At 43.7% G+C, this 11,469-nt stretch overlaps 1 long non-coding RNA gene across 1 annotated transcript in view; it reads left to right on the forward strand.

Annotated features, from left to right (window-relative positions):
• Positions 1 to 10,397, forward strand: part of LOC137218347 (uncharacterized) — a 107,696-nt gene extending 97,299 nt beyond the window's left edge. Inside the window, exon 5 of the long non-coding RNA XR_010940665.1 lies at positions 10,309 to 10,397. This is a non-coding gene — a long non-coding RNA (uncharacterized lncRNA). The remainder of the gene's footprint in view (positions 1 to 10,308) is intronic.
• The last annotated feature ends 1,072 nt before the right edge of the window (positions 10,398 to 11,469 follow it).

The following is an 11,469-nucleotide window of genomic DNA, read 5'->3' on the forward strand; positions in this document are numbered from 1 at the left end:
AGCTGGCCGCAACACCGCAGGATGGCTTCAGGCCCTAATCTGGTTCCGGAATGGCACGCTGAGCCTTTGGTTAATTCCTCTTCCTGGTGGGAAATGAGAGTTAAATTTGCCCGTCCAGACACCTCCAGCTAGTCTCTCATTGGTTCTCCCTATTCCTGTTCATCTTCCGCAGAAATTGCAAACTGGGCAAAACAGGAGGTTAAAGGCGCTGACTCTCCAAGTGGGGAGAGTGTTAGTAAAGCGTCTGGAATGTTGCACCCGAGTACCAGGGGAGGAAAACTGAGACATATTTGAACACGTCTCCCGATCACACGTTTGATCATACTCTGGGTTCCACATAAATGTTTTAGCTGAAGGAAGAATACCTTAAACCTGAAGAGTTGAGACCCGTGGAATGGGTACCATGCAATATGACTTCACAGGGTCTTCATTTGCTCACCGAACCTCTCCAATCCTATCACTGCTGCGTTTATGCCCCTGTACACATGCTTGATTCTCTTTCGGAGACATAGCAATCCATAGGTTTTAAGATACTTACTAGTCAGGTACATTCTTAGGCGTTTAATATGCGGTGTTGAGTCCATTTCGTTGAGCAAGGAGTAGCTCTTGTCTATTCCATATTTGGCTTAAGGAACTTTATCTGTGCTCATTTCAATCTCTGGTTTTATGCAGCACCCCAACTCACCTTTCCCCTTAAGCAAGCATAAGTTGGTTTTCTAAATTTGAGACCCTGTTCTGTTTTGGAATTCAGTTCCTGTGTAGCCAAGTTTACATTCCGTGTATTACTGATATCTTATGATGTTTCTTTTTCTGTGTGACTTATTTCAGTTAGAATCATCATACCTGAATCCACTCATTGTGCTGCTAAGGGCCTGATGACATAGATTTCATTGCTGAGTGATATTGCTTTGTAAGTAAATACCACAACTTCTTTATCCATTTTTCACTTTCTGCGATGTTGAACTTGTACTGTAAACGAGGTTCTTGTAAACAGAGGCGTCCCAAACTTTGGGGTGGCTGTGTCTTTTTTGTTTTAATTTCCCTAAGCTATAGGACCATAAGTGGAAGTGCCCTAGGCTCTGTTGCTTTGTTTTTTACATGTTTCAGGAAACACCATACACTTCTCCCGAGTGTCTGTTGGCAATTTACATCCCGCCCATCAGCATAACAAGGCTCCCAGTTCTCCATGGCCTGTCCTGCCTTTCTGGATTTTACACTTTTGTCAGATGGCCCTTTTGACCGGGGGGAAGTGAGACTTCATTGTAGTGCAGATTTCCTTTGCAAGCTTGCTTGGTTGGCCAAAAAGGGCGTATGCGTTTCTTCCTGAATATATTCAGGAAAAAACACATACGCCCTTTTTGGCCAAGTGCATCATGGTGGACGTTCTGCCTCTTTTCCTATGCTTTCAATGCAATTCCAGTCTACCTCCTGAAATCGGTTTCCTGCAATTCTGCCCCGCTTTCAAGTCCTCTTGGCAGCCTTACTTCAGTATATTATTGGACGATAGCTGCCATTTATAACTCTGCAGGTTTGTGAATTACAGTGCCCCTGAGCTCCTTTCTTCAACTCGCTTTCTTGTGAGCTGGCTGCAACACCGCAGGATGGCTTCAGGCCCTAATCTGGTTCCGGCACGGCACGCTGAGCCTTTGGTTAATTCCTCTTCCTGGTGGGAAATGAGAGTTAAATTTGCCCGTCCAGACACCTCCAGCTAGTCTCTCATTGGTTCTCGCTATTCCTGTTCATCTTCCGCAGAAATTGCAAACTGGGCCAAACAGGAGGTTAAAGGGACTGACTCTCCATGTCGGGAGGGTGTTAGTAAAGCGTCTGGAATGTTGCACCCGAGTACCAGGGGAGGAAAACTGAGACATATTTGAACACGTCTCCCATTCACATGGTTGATCATACTCTGGGTTCCACATGCATGTTTTAGCTGAAGGAAGAATACCTTAAACCTGGAGAGTTGAGACCCGTGGAATGGGTACCATGCAATATGACTTCAAAGGGTCTTCATTTGCTCACCGAACCTCTCCAATCCTATCACTGCTGCATTTATGACCCTGTACACACGCTTGATTCTCTTTCGGAGACATAGTAATCCATAGGTTTTAAGATACTTACTAGTCAGGTACATTCTTAGGCGTTTAATATGGGGTGTTGAGTCCATTTCATTGAGCAAGGAGTAGCTCTTGTCTATTCCATATTTGGCTTAAGGAACTTTATCTGTGCTCATTTCAATCTCTGGTTTTATGCAGCACCCCAACTCACCTTTCCCCTTAAGCAAGCATAAGTTGGTTTTCTAAATTTGAGACCCTGTTCTGTTTTGGAATTCAGTTCCTGTGTAGCCAAGTTTACATTCTGTGTATTAGTGATATCTTATGATGTTTCTTTTTCTGTGTGACTTATTTCAGTTAGAATCATCGTACCTGAATCCACTCATTATGCTGCTACGGGCCTAATGACATAGATTTCATTGCTGAGTGATATTGCTTTGTAAGTAAATACCACAACTTCTTTATCCATTTTTCACTTTCTGCGATGTTGAACTTGTACTGTAAACGAGGTTCTTGTAAACAGAGGCGTCCCAAACTTTGGGGTGGCTGTGTCTTTTTGATTTTAATTTCCCTAATCTATAGGACCATAAGTGGAAGTGCCCTAGGCTCTGTTGCTTTGTTTTTTAGATGTTTCAGGAAACACCATACACTTCTCCCGAGTGTCTGTTGGCAATTTACATCCCGCCCATCAGCATAAAAAGGCTCCCAGTTCTCCATGGCCTGTCCTGCCTTTCTGGGTTTTACACTTTTCTCAGATGGCCCTTTTGACCGGGGGGAAGTGAGACTTCATTGTAGTGCAGATTTCCTTTGCAAGCTTGCTTGCTTGGCCAAAAAGGGCGTATGCGTTTTTTCCTGAATATATTCAGGAAAAAACGCATACGCCCTTTTTGGCCAAGTGCATCATTGTGGACGTTCTGCCTCTTTTCCTATGCTTTCAATGCAATTCCAGTCTACCTCCTGAAATCGGTTTCCTGCAATTCTGCCCCACTTTCAAGTCCTCTTGGCAGCCTTACTTCAGTATATTTTTGGACGATAGCTGTCATTTATAAGTCTGCAGGTTTGTGAATTACAGTGCCCCTGAGCTCCTTTCTTCAACTCGCTTTCTTGTGACCTGGCCGCAACACCGCAGGATGGCTTCAGGCCCTAATCTGGTTCCGGCACGGCACGCTGAGCCTTTGGTTAATTCCTCTTCCTGGTGGGAAATGAGAGTTAAATTTGCCCGTCCAGACACCTCCAGCTAGTCTCTCATTGGTTCTCGCTATTCCTGTTCATCTTTCGCAGAAATTGCAAACTGGGCCAAACAGGAGGTTAAAGGGACTGACTCTCCAAGTCGGGAGGGTGTTAGTAAAGCATCTGGAATGTTGCACCCGAGTACCAGGGGAGGAAAACTGAGACATATTTGAACACGTCTCCCGTTCACACGGTTGATCATACTCTGGGTTCCACATGCATGTTTTAGCTGAAGGAAGAATACCTTAAACCTGGAGAGTTGAGACCCGTGGAATGGGTACCATGCAATATGACTTCAAAGGGTCTTCATGTGCTCACCGAACTTCTCCAATCCTATCACTGCTGCGTTTATCCCCCTGTACAGACGCTTGATTCTCTTTTGGAGACATAGCAATCCATAGGTTTTAAGATACTTACTAGTCAGGTACATTCTTAGGCATTTAATATGGGGTGTTGAGTCCATTTCGTTGAGCAAGGAGTAGCTCTTGTCTATTCCATATTTGGCTTAAGGAACTTTATCTGTGCTCATTTCAATCTCTGGTTTTATGCAGCACCCCAACTCACCTTTCCCCTTAAGCAAGCATAAGTTGGTTTTCTAAATTTGAGACCCTGTTCTGTTTTGGAATTCAGTTCCTGTGTAGCCAAGTTTACATTCTGTGTATTAGTGATATCTTATGATGTTTCTTTTTCTGTGTGACTTATTTCAGTTAGAATCATCGTACCTGAATCCACTCATTATGCTGCTATGGGCCTGATGACATAGATTTCATTGTTGAGTGATACTGCATTGTACGTAAGTACCACAACTTCTTTATCCATGTTTCACTTTCTGTGATATTGAACTTGTACGGTAAATGAGGTTCTTGTAAACAGAGGTGTCCCAAACTTTGGGGTGGCTGTGTCTTTTTGATTTTAATTTCCCTAAGCTATAGGACCATAAGTGGAAGTGCCCTAGGCTCTGTTGCTTTGTTTTTTAGATGTTACAGGAAACACCATACACTTCTCCCGAGTGTCTGTTGGCAATTTACATCCCGCCCATCAGCATAACAAGGCTCCCAGTTCTCCATGGCCTGTCCTGCCTTTCTGGATTTTACACTTTTTTCAGATGGCCCTTTTGACCGGGGGGAAGTGAGACTTCATTGTAGTGCAGATTTCCTTTGCAAGCTTGCTTGGTTGGCCAAAAAGGGCGTATGCGTTTTTTCCTGAATATATTCAGGAAAAAACGCATACGCCCTTTTTGGCCAAGTGCATCATTGTGGACGTTCTGCCTCTTTTCGTATGCTTTCAATGCAATTCCAGTCTACCTCCTGAAATCGGTTTCCTGCAATTCTGCCCCGCTTTCAAGTCCTCTTGGCAGCCTTACTTCAGTATATTTTTGGACGATAGCTGTCATTTATAACTCTGCAGGTTTGTGAATTACAGTGCCCCTGAGCTCCTTTCTTCAACTCGCTTTCTTTTGAGCTGGCCGCAACACCGCAGGATGGCTTCAGGCCCTAATCTGGTTCCGGCACGGCATGCTGAGCCTTTGGTTAATTCCTCTTCCTGGTGGGAAATGAGAGTTAAATTTGCCCGTCCAGACACCTCCAGCTAGTCTCTCATTGGTTCTCGCTATTCCTGTTCATCTTCCACAGAAATTGCAAACTGGGCCAAACAGGAGGTTAAAGGGACTGACTCTCCAAGTCGGGAGGATGTTAGTAAAGCGTCTGGAATGTTGCACCCGAGTACCAGGGTACGAAAACTGAGACATATTTGAACACGTTTCCCGATCACATGGTTGATCATACTCTAGTTTCCACATGCATGTTTTAGCTGAAGTTAGAATACCTTAAACCTGGGTAGTTGAAACCCGTGGAATGGGTACCATGCAATATGACTTCAAAGGGTCTTCATTTGCTCACCGAACCTCTCCAATCCTATCAGTGCTGCGTTTATGCCCCTGTACACATGCTTGATTCTCTTTTGGAGACATAGCAATCCATAGGTTTTAAGATACTTACTAGTAAGGTACATTCTTAGGCGTTTAATATGGGGTGTTGAATCCATTTCGTTGAGCAAGGAGTAGCTCTATTCTATTCCATATTTGGCTTAAGGAACTTTATCTGTGCTCATTTCAATCTCTGGTTTTATGCAGCACCCCAACTCACCTTTACCCTTAAGCAAGCATAAGTTGCTTTTCTAAATTTGAGACCCTGTTCTGTTTTGGAATTCAGTTCCTGTGTAGCCAAGTTTACATTCCGTGTATTACTGATATTTTATGATGATTCTTTTTCTGTGTGACTTACTTCAGTTAGAATCATCATACCTGAATCCACTCATTGTGCTGCTAAGGGCCTGATGACATAGATTTCATTGCTGAGTGATATTGCTTTGTAAGTAAATACCACAACTTCTTTATCCATTTTTCACTTTCTGCGGTGTTGAACTTGTACTGTAAACGAGGTTCTTGTAAACAGAGGCGTCCCAAACTTTGGGGTGGCTGTGTCTTTTTGATTTTAATTTCCCTAATCTATAGGACCATAAGTGGAAATGCCCTAGGCTCTGTTGCTTTGTTTTTTAGATGTTTCAGGAAACACCATACACTTCTCCCCAGTGTCTGTTGGCAATTTACATCCCGCCCATCAGCATAACAAGGCTCCCAGTTCTCCATGGCCTGTCCTGCCTTTCTGGATTTTACACTTTTTTCAGATGGCCCTTTTGACCGGGGGGAAGTGAGACTTCATTGTAGTGCAGATTTCCTTTGCAAGCTTGCTTGGTTGGCCAAAAAGGGCGTATGCGTTTTTTCCTGAATATATTCAGGAAAAAACGCATACGCCCGTTTTGGCCAAGTGCATCATTGTGGACGTTCTGCCTCTTTTCCTATGTTTTCAATGCAATTCCAGTCTACCTCCTGAAATCGGTTTCCTGCAATTCTGCCCCGCTTTCAAGTCCTCTTGGCAGCCTTACTTCAGTATATTTTTGGACGATAGCTGTCATTTATAAGTCTGCAGGTTTGTGAATTACAGTGCCCCTGAGTTCCTTTCTTCAACTCGCTTTCTTTTGAGCTGGCCGCAGCACAGCAGGATGGCTTCAGGCCCTAATCTGGTTCCGGCACGGCACGCTGAGCCTTTGGTTATTTCCTCTTCCTGGTGGGAAATGAGAGTTAAATTTGCCCGTCAAGACACCTCCAGCTAGTCTCTCATTTGTTCTCCCTATTCCTGTTCACCTTCCGCAGAAATTGCAAACTGGGCCAAACAGGAGGTTAAAGGGACTGACTCTCCAAGTGTGGAGAGTGTTAGTAAAGCGTCTGGAATGTTGCACCCGAGTACCAGGGTACGAAAACTGAGACATATTTGAACACGTTTCCCGATCACATGGTTGATCATACTCTAGGTTCCACATGCATGTTTTAGCTGAAGGAAGAATACCTTAAACCTGGGTAGTTGAAACCCGTGGAATGGGTACCATGCAATATGACTTCAAAGGGTCTTCATTTGCTCACCGAACCTCTCCAATCCTATCACTGCTGCATTTATGCCCCTGTACACACGCTTGATTCTCTTTTGGAGACATAGCAATCCATAGGTTTTAAGATACTTACTAGTCAGGTACATTCTTAGGCGTTTAATATGAGGTGTTGAGTCCATTTCGTTGAGCAAGGAGTAGCTCTTGTCTATTCCATATTTGGCTTAAGGAACTTTATCTGTGCTCATTTCAATCTCTGGTTTTATGCAGCACCCCAACTCACCTTTCCCCTTAAGCAAGCATAAGTTGGTTTCCTAAATTTGAGACCCTGTTCTGTTTTGGAATTCAGTTCCTGTGTAGCCAAGTTTACATTTCGTGTATTACTGATATCTTATGATGTTTCTTTTTCTGTGTGACTTATTTCAGTTAGAATCATCGTACCTGAATCCACTCATTATGCTGCTACGGGCCTGATGACATAGATTTCATTGCTGATTGATATTGCATTGTACGTAAGTACCACAACTTCTTTATCCATTTTTCACTTTCTGCGATATTGAACTTGTACCGTAAACGAGGTTCTTGTAAACAGAGCCGTCCCAAACTTTGGGGTGGCTGTGGCTTTTTGATTTTAATTTCCCTAAGCTATAGGACCATAAGTGGAAGTGCCCTAGGCTCTGTTGCTTTGTTTTTTACATGTTTCAGGAAACACCATACACTTCTCCCGAGTGTCTATTGGCAATTTACATCCCACCCATCAGCATAACAAGGCTCCCAGTTCTCCATGGCCTGTCCTGCCTTTCTGGATTTTACACTTTTTTCAGATGGCCCTTTTGACCGGGGGGAAGTGAGACTTCATTGTAGTGCAGATTTCCTTTGCAAATTTGCTTGGTTGGCCAAAAAGGGCGTATGCGTTTTTTCCTGAATATATTCAGGAAAAAACGCATACGCCCTTTATGGCCAAGTGCATCATTGTGGATGTTCTGCCTCTTTTCCTATGCTTTCAATGCAATTCCAGTCTACCTCCTGAAATCGGTTTCCTGCAATTCTGCCCCGCTTTCAAGTCCTCTTGGCAGCCTTACTTCAGTATATTTTTGGACGATAGCTGTCATTTATAACTCTGCAGGTTTGTGAATTACAGTGACCCTGAGATCGTTTCTTTAACTCGCTTTCTTTTGAGCTGGCCGCAACACCGCAGGATGGCTTCAGGCCCTAATCTGGTTCCGGAATGGCACGCTGAGCCTTTGGTTAATTCCTCTTCCTGGTGGGAAATGAGAGTTAAATTTGCCCGTCCAGACACCTCCAGCTAGTCTCTCATTGGTTCTCCCTATTCCTGTTCATCTTCCGCAGAAATTGCAAACTGGGCAAAACAGGAGGTTAAAGGCGCTGACTCTCCAAGTGGGGAGAGTGTTAGTAAAGCGTCTGGAATGTTGCACCCGAGTACCAGGGGAGGAAAACTGAGACATATTTGAACACGTCTCCCGATCACACGTTTGATCATACTCTGGGTTCCACATAAATGTTTTAGCTGAAGGAAGAATACCTTAAACCTGAAGAGTTGAGACCCGTGGAATGGGTACCATGCAATATGACTTCACAGGGTCTTCATTTGCTCACCGAACCTCTCCAATCCTATCACTGTTGCGTTTATGCCCCTGTACACATGCTTGATTCTCTTTCGGAGACATAGCAATCCATAGGTTTTAAGATACTTACTAGTCAGGTACATTCTTAGGCGTTTAATATGCGGTGTTGAGTCCATTTCGTTGAGCAAGGAGTAGCTCTTGTCTATTCCATATTTGGCTTAAGGAACTTTATCTGTGCTCATTTCAATCTCTGGTTTTATGCAGCACCCCAACTCACCTTTCCCCTTAAGCAAGCATAAGTTGGTTTTCTAAATTTGAGACCCTGTTCTGTTTTGGAATTCAGTTCCTGTGTAGCCAAGTTTACATTCCGTGTATTAGTGATATCTTATGATGTTTCTTTTTCTGTGTGACTTATTTCAGTTAGAATCATCATACCTGAATCCACTCATTGTGCTGCTAAGGGCCTGATGACATAGATTTCATTGCTGAGTGATATTGCTTTGTAAGTAAATACCACAACTTCTTTATCCATTTTTCACTTTCTGCGATGTTGAACTTGTACTGTAAACGAGGTTCTTGTAAACAGAGGCGTCCCAAACTTTGGGGTGGCTGTGTCTTTTTTGTTTTAATTTCCCTAAGCTATAGGACCATAAGTGGAAGTGCCCTAGGCTCTGTTGCTTTGTTTTTTACATGTTTCAGGAAACACCATACACTTCTCCCGAGTGTCTGTTGGCAATTTACATCCCGCCCATCAGCATAACAAGGCTCCCAGTTCTCCATGGCCTGTCCTGCCTTTCTGGATTTTACACTTTTGTCAGATGGCCCTTTTGACCGGGGGGAAGTGAGACTTCATTGTAGTGCAGATTTCCTTTGCAAGCTTGCTTGGTTGGCCAAAAAGGGCGTATGCGTTTCTTCCTGAATATATTCAGGAAAAAACACATACGCCCTTTTTGGCCAAGTGCATCATGGTGGACGTTCTGCCTCTTTTCCTATGCTTTCAATGCAATTCCAGTCTACCTCCTGAAATCGGTTTCCTGCAATTCTGCCCCGCTTTCAAGTCCTCTTGGCAGCCTTACTTCAGTATATTATTGGACGATAGCTGCCATTTATAACTCTGCAGGTTTGTGAATTACAGTGCCCCTGAGCTCCTTTCTTCAACTCGCTTTCTTGTGAGCTGGCTGCAACACCGCAGGATGGCTTCAGGCCCTAATCTGGTTCCAGCACGGCACGCTGAGCCTTTGGTTAATTCCTCTTCCTGGTGGGAAATGAGAGTTAAATTTGCCCGTCCAGACACCTCCAGCTAGTCTCTCATTGGTTCTCGCTATTCCTGTTCATCTTCCGCAGAAATTGCAAACTGGGCCAAACAGGAGGTTAAAGGGACTGACTCTCCATGTCGGGAGGGTGTTAGTAAAGCGTCTGGAATGTTGCACCCGAGTACCAGGGGAGGAAAACTGAGACATATTTGAACACGTCTCCCATTCACATGGTTGATCATACTCTGGGTTCCACATGCATGTTTTAGCTGAAGGAAGAATACCTTAAACCTGGAGAGTTGAGACCCGTGGAATGGGTACCATGCAATATGACTTCAAAGGGTCTTCATTTGCTCACCGAACCTCTCCAATCCTATCACTGCTGCATTTATGACCCTGTACACACGCTTGATTCTCTTTCGGAGACATAGTAATCCATAGGTTTTAAGATACTTACTAGTCAGGTACATTCTTAGGCGTTTAATATGGGGTGTTGAGTCCATTTCTTTGAGCAAGGAGTAGCTCTTGTCTATTCCATATTTGGCTTAAGGAACTTTATCTGTGCTCATTTCAATCTCTGGTTTTATGCAGCACACCAACTCACCTTTCCCCTTAAGCAAGCATAAGTTGGTTTTCTAAATTTGAGACCCTGTTCTGTTTTGGAATTCAGTTCCTGTGTAGCCAAGTTTACATTCCGTGTATTAGTGATATCTTATGATGTTTCTTTTTCTGTGTGACTTATTTCAGTTAGAATCATCATACCTGAATCCACTCTTTATGCTGCTATGGGCCTGATGACATAGATTTCATTTCTGAGTGATATTGCATTGTACGTAAGTACCACAACTTCTTTATCCATTTTTCACTTTATGCGATATTGAACTTCTACCGTAAATGAGGTTCTTGTAAACAGAGCCGTCCCAAATTTTGGGGTGGCTGTGTCTTTTTGATTTTAATTTCCCTAAGCTATAGGACCATAAGTGGAAGTGCCCTAGGCTCTGTTGCTTTGTTTTTTAGATGTTTCAGGAAACACCATACACATCCCGCCCATCAGCATAACAAGGCTCCCAGTTCTCCATGGCCTGTCCTGCCTTTCTGGATTTTACACTTTTTTCAGATGGCCCTTTTGACCAGGGGGAAGTGAGACTTCATTGTAGTGCAGATTTCCTTTGCAAGCTTGCTTGGTTGGCCAAAAAGGGCGTATGCCTTTTTTCCTGAATAAATTCAGGAAAAAAGGCATACGCCCTTTTTGGCCAAGTGAATCATTGTGGACGTTCTGCCTCTTTTCCTATGCTTTAAATGCAATTCCAGTCTACCTCCTGAAATCGTTTTCCTGCAATTCTGCCTTCCTTTCAATGCCTCTTCATAGCCTTACCTCAATATATTTTTTGAAAATAGTTGGCCTTTATAACTCTGCAGGTTTTTGAATTGCAGTGGCCCTTAGCTCCATTTTTCAGCTCTTATTTTTGTGATCTTGCCTCATAACCACAGGATTCCTTCAGGCCCTATTCTTCTTCTGGGGCACCTTGCTGTGCCTTTGGTTTATTCTTCTTACTGATGTGAATTTAGAGTGACATGTGCCCCTTGAAACCGCTACAGCTAGTTTCTCACTGGTTCCCCCTATTCCCATTCATCCTCCGCACTAACTGCAGACTGTGCGATACCAGAACTTAAAGGCATTGACTCTCCATGTGGGGATATTTTTGGTAAAGCGGCTGGAATGTCGATCCGGAGCCCCAGGAGAGGAAAAATGAGGTGCGTTTTAGAAACCTTTCCCGATCATATGGTATACCAGTCGCTGGGTTTCCCAAGCATGGTTTAGCTGTAGGAAGATTCCCTTCAACCTGGAGTGTTGGGACCCTTGGAATGAGTAGCATGAAGTATTGCATTAAACTTTTGGCAGTTGCT

The sequence above is a fragment of the Pseudorca crassidens genome, unplaced genomic scaffold (assembly GCF_039906515.1).
Source record: "Pseudorca crassidens isolate mPseCra1 unplaced genomic scaffold, mPseCra1.hap1 Scaffold_83, whole genome shotgun sequence".
Taxonomy (NCBI): domain Eukaryota; kingdom Metazoa; phylum Chordata; class Mammalia; order Artiodactyla; family Delphinidae; genus Pseudorca; species Pseudorca crassidens.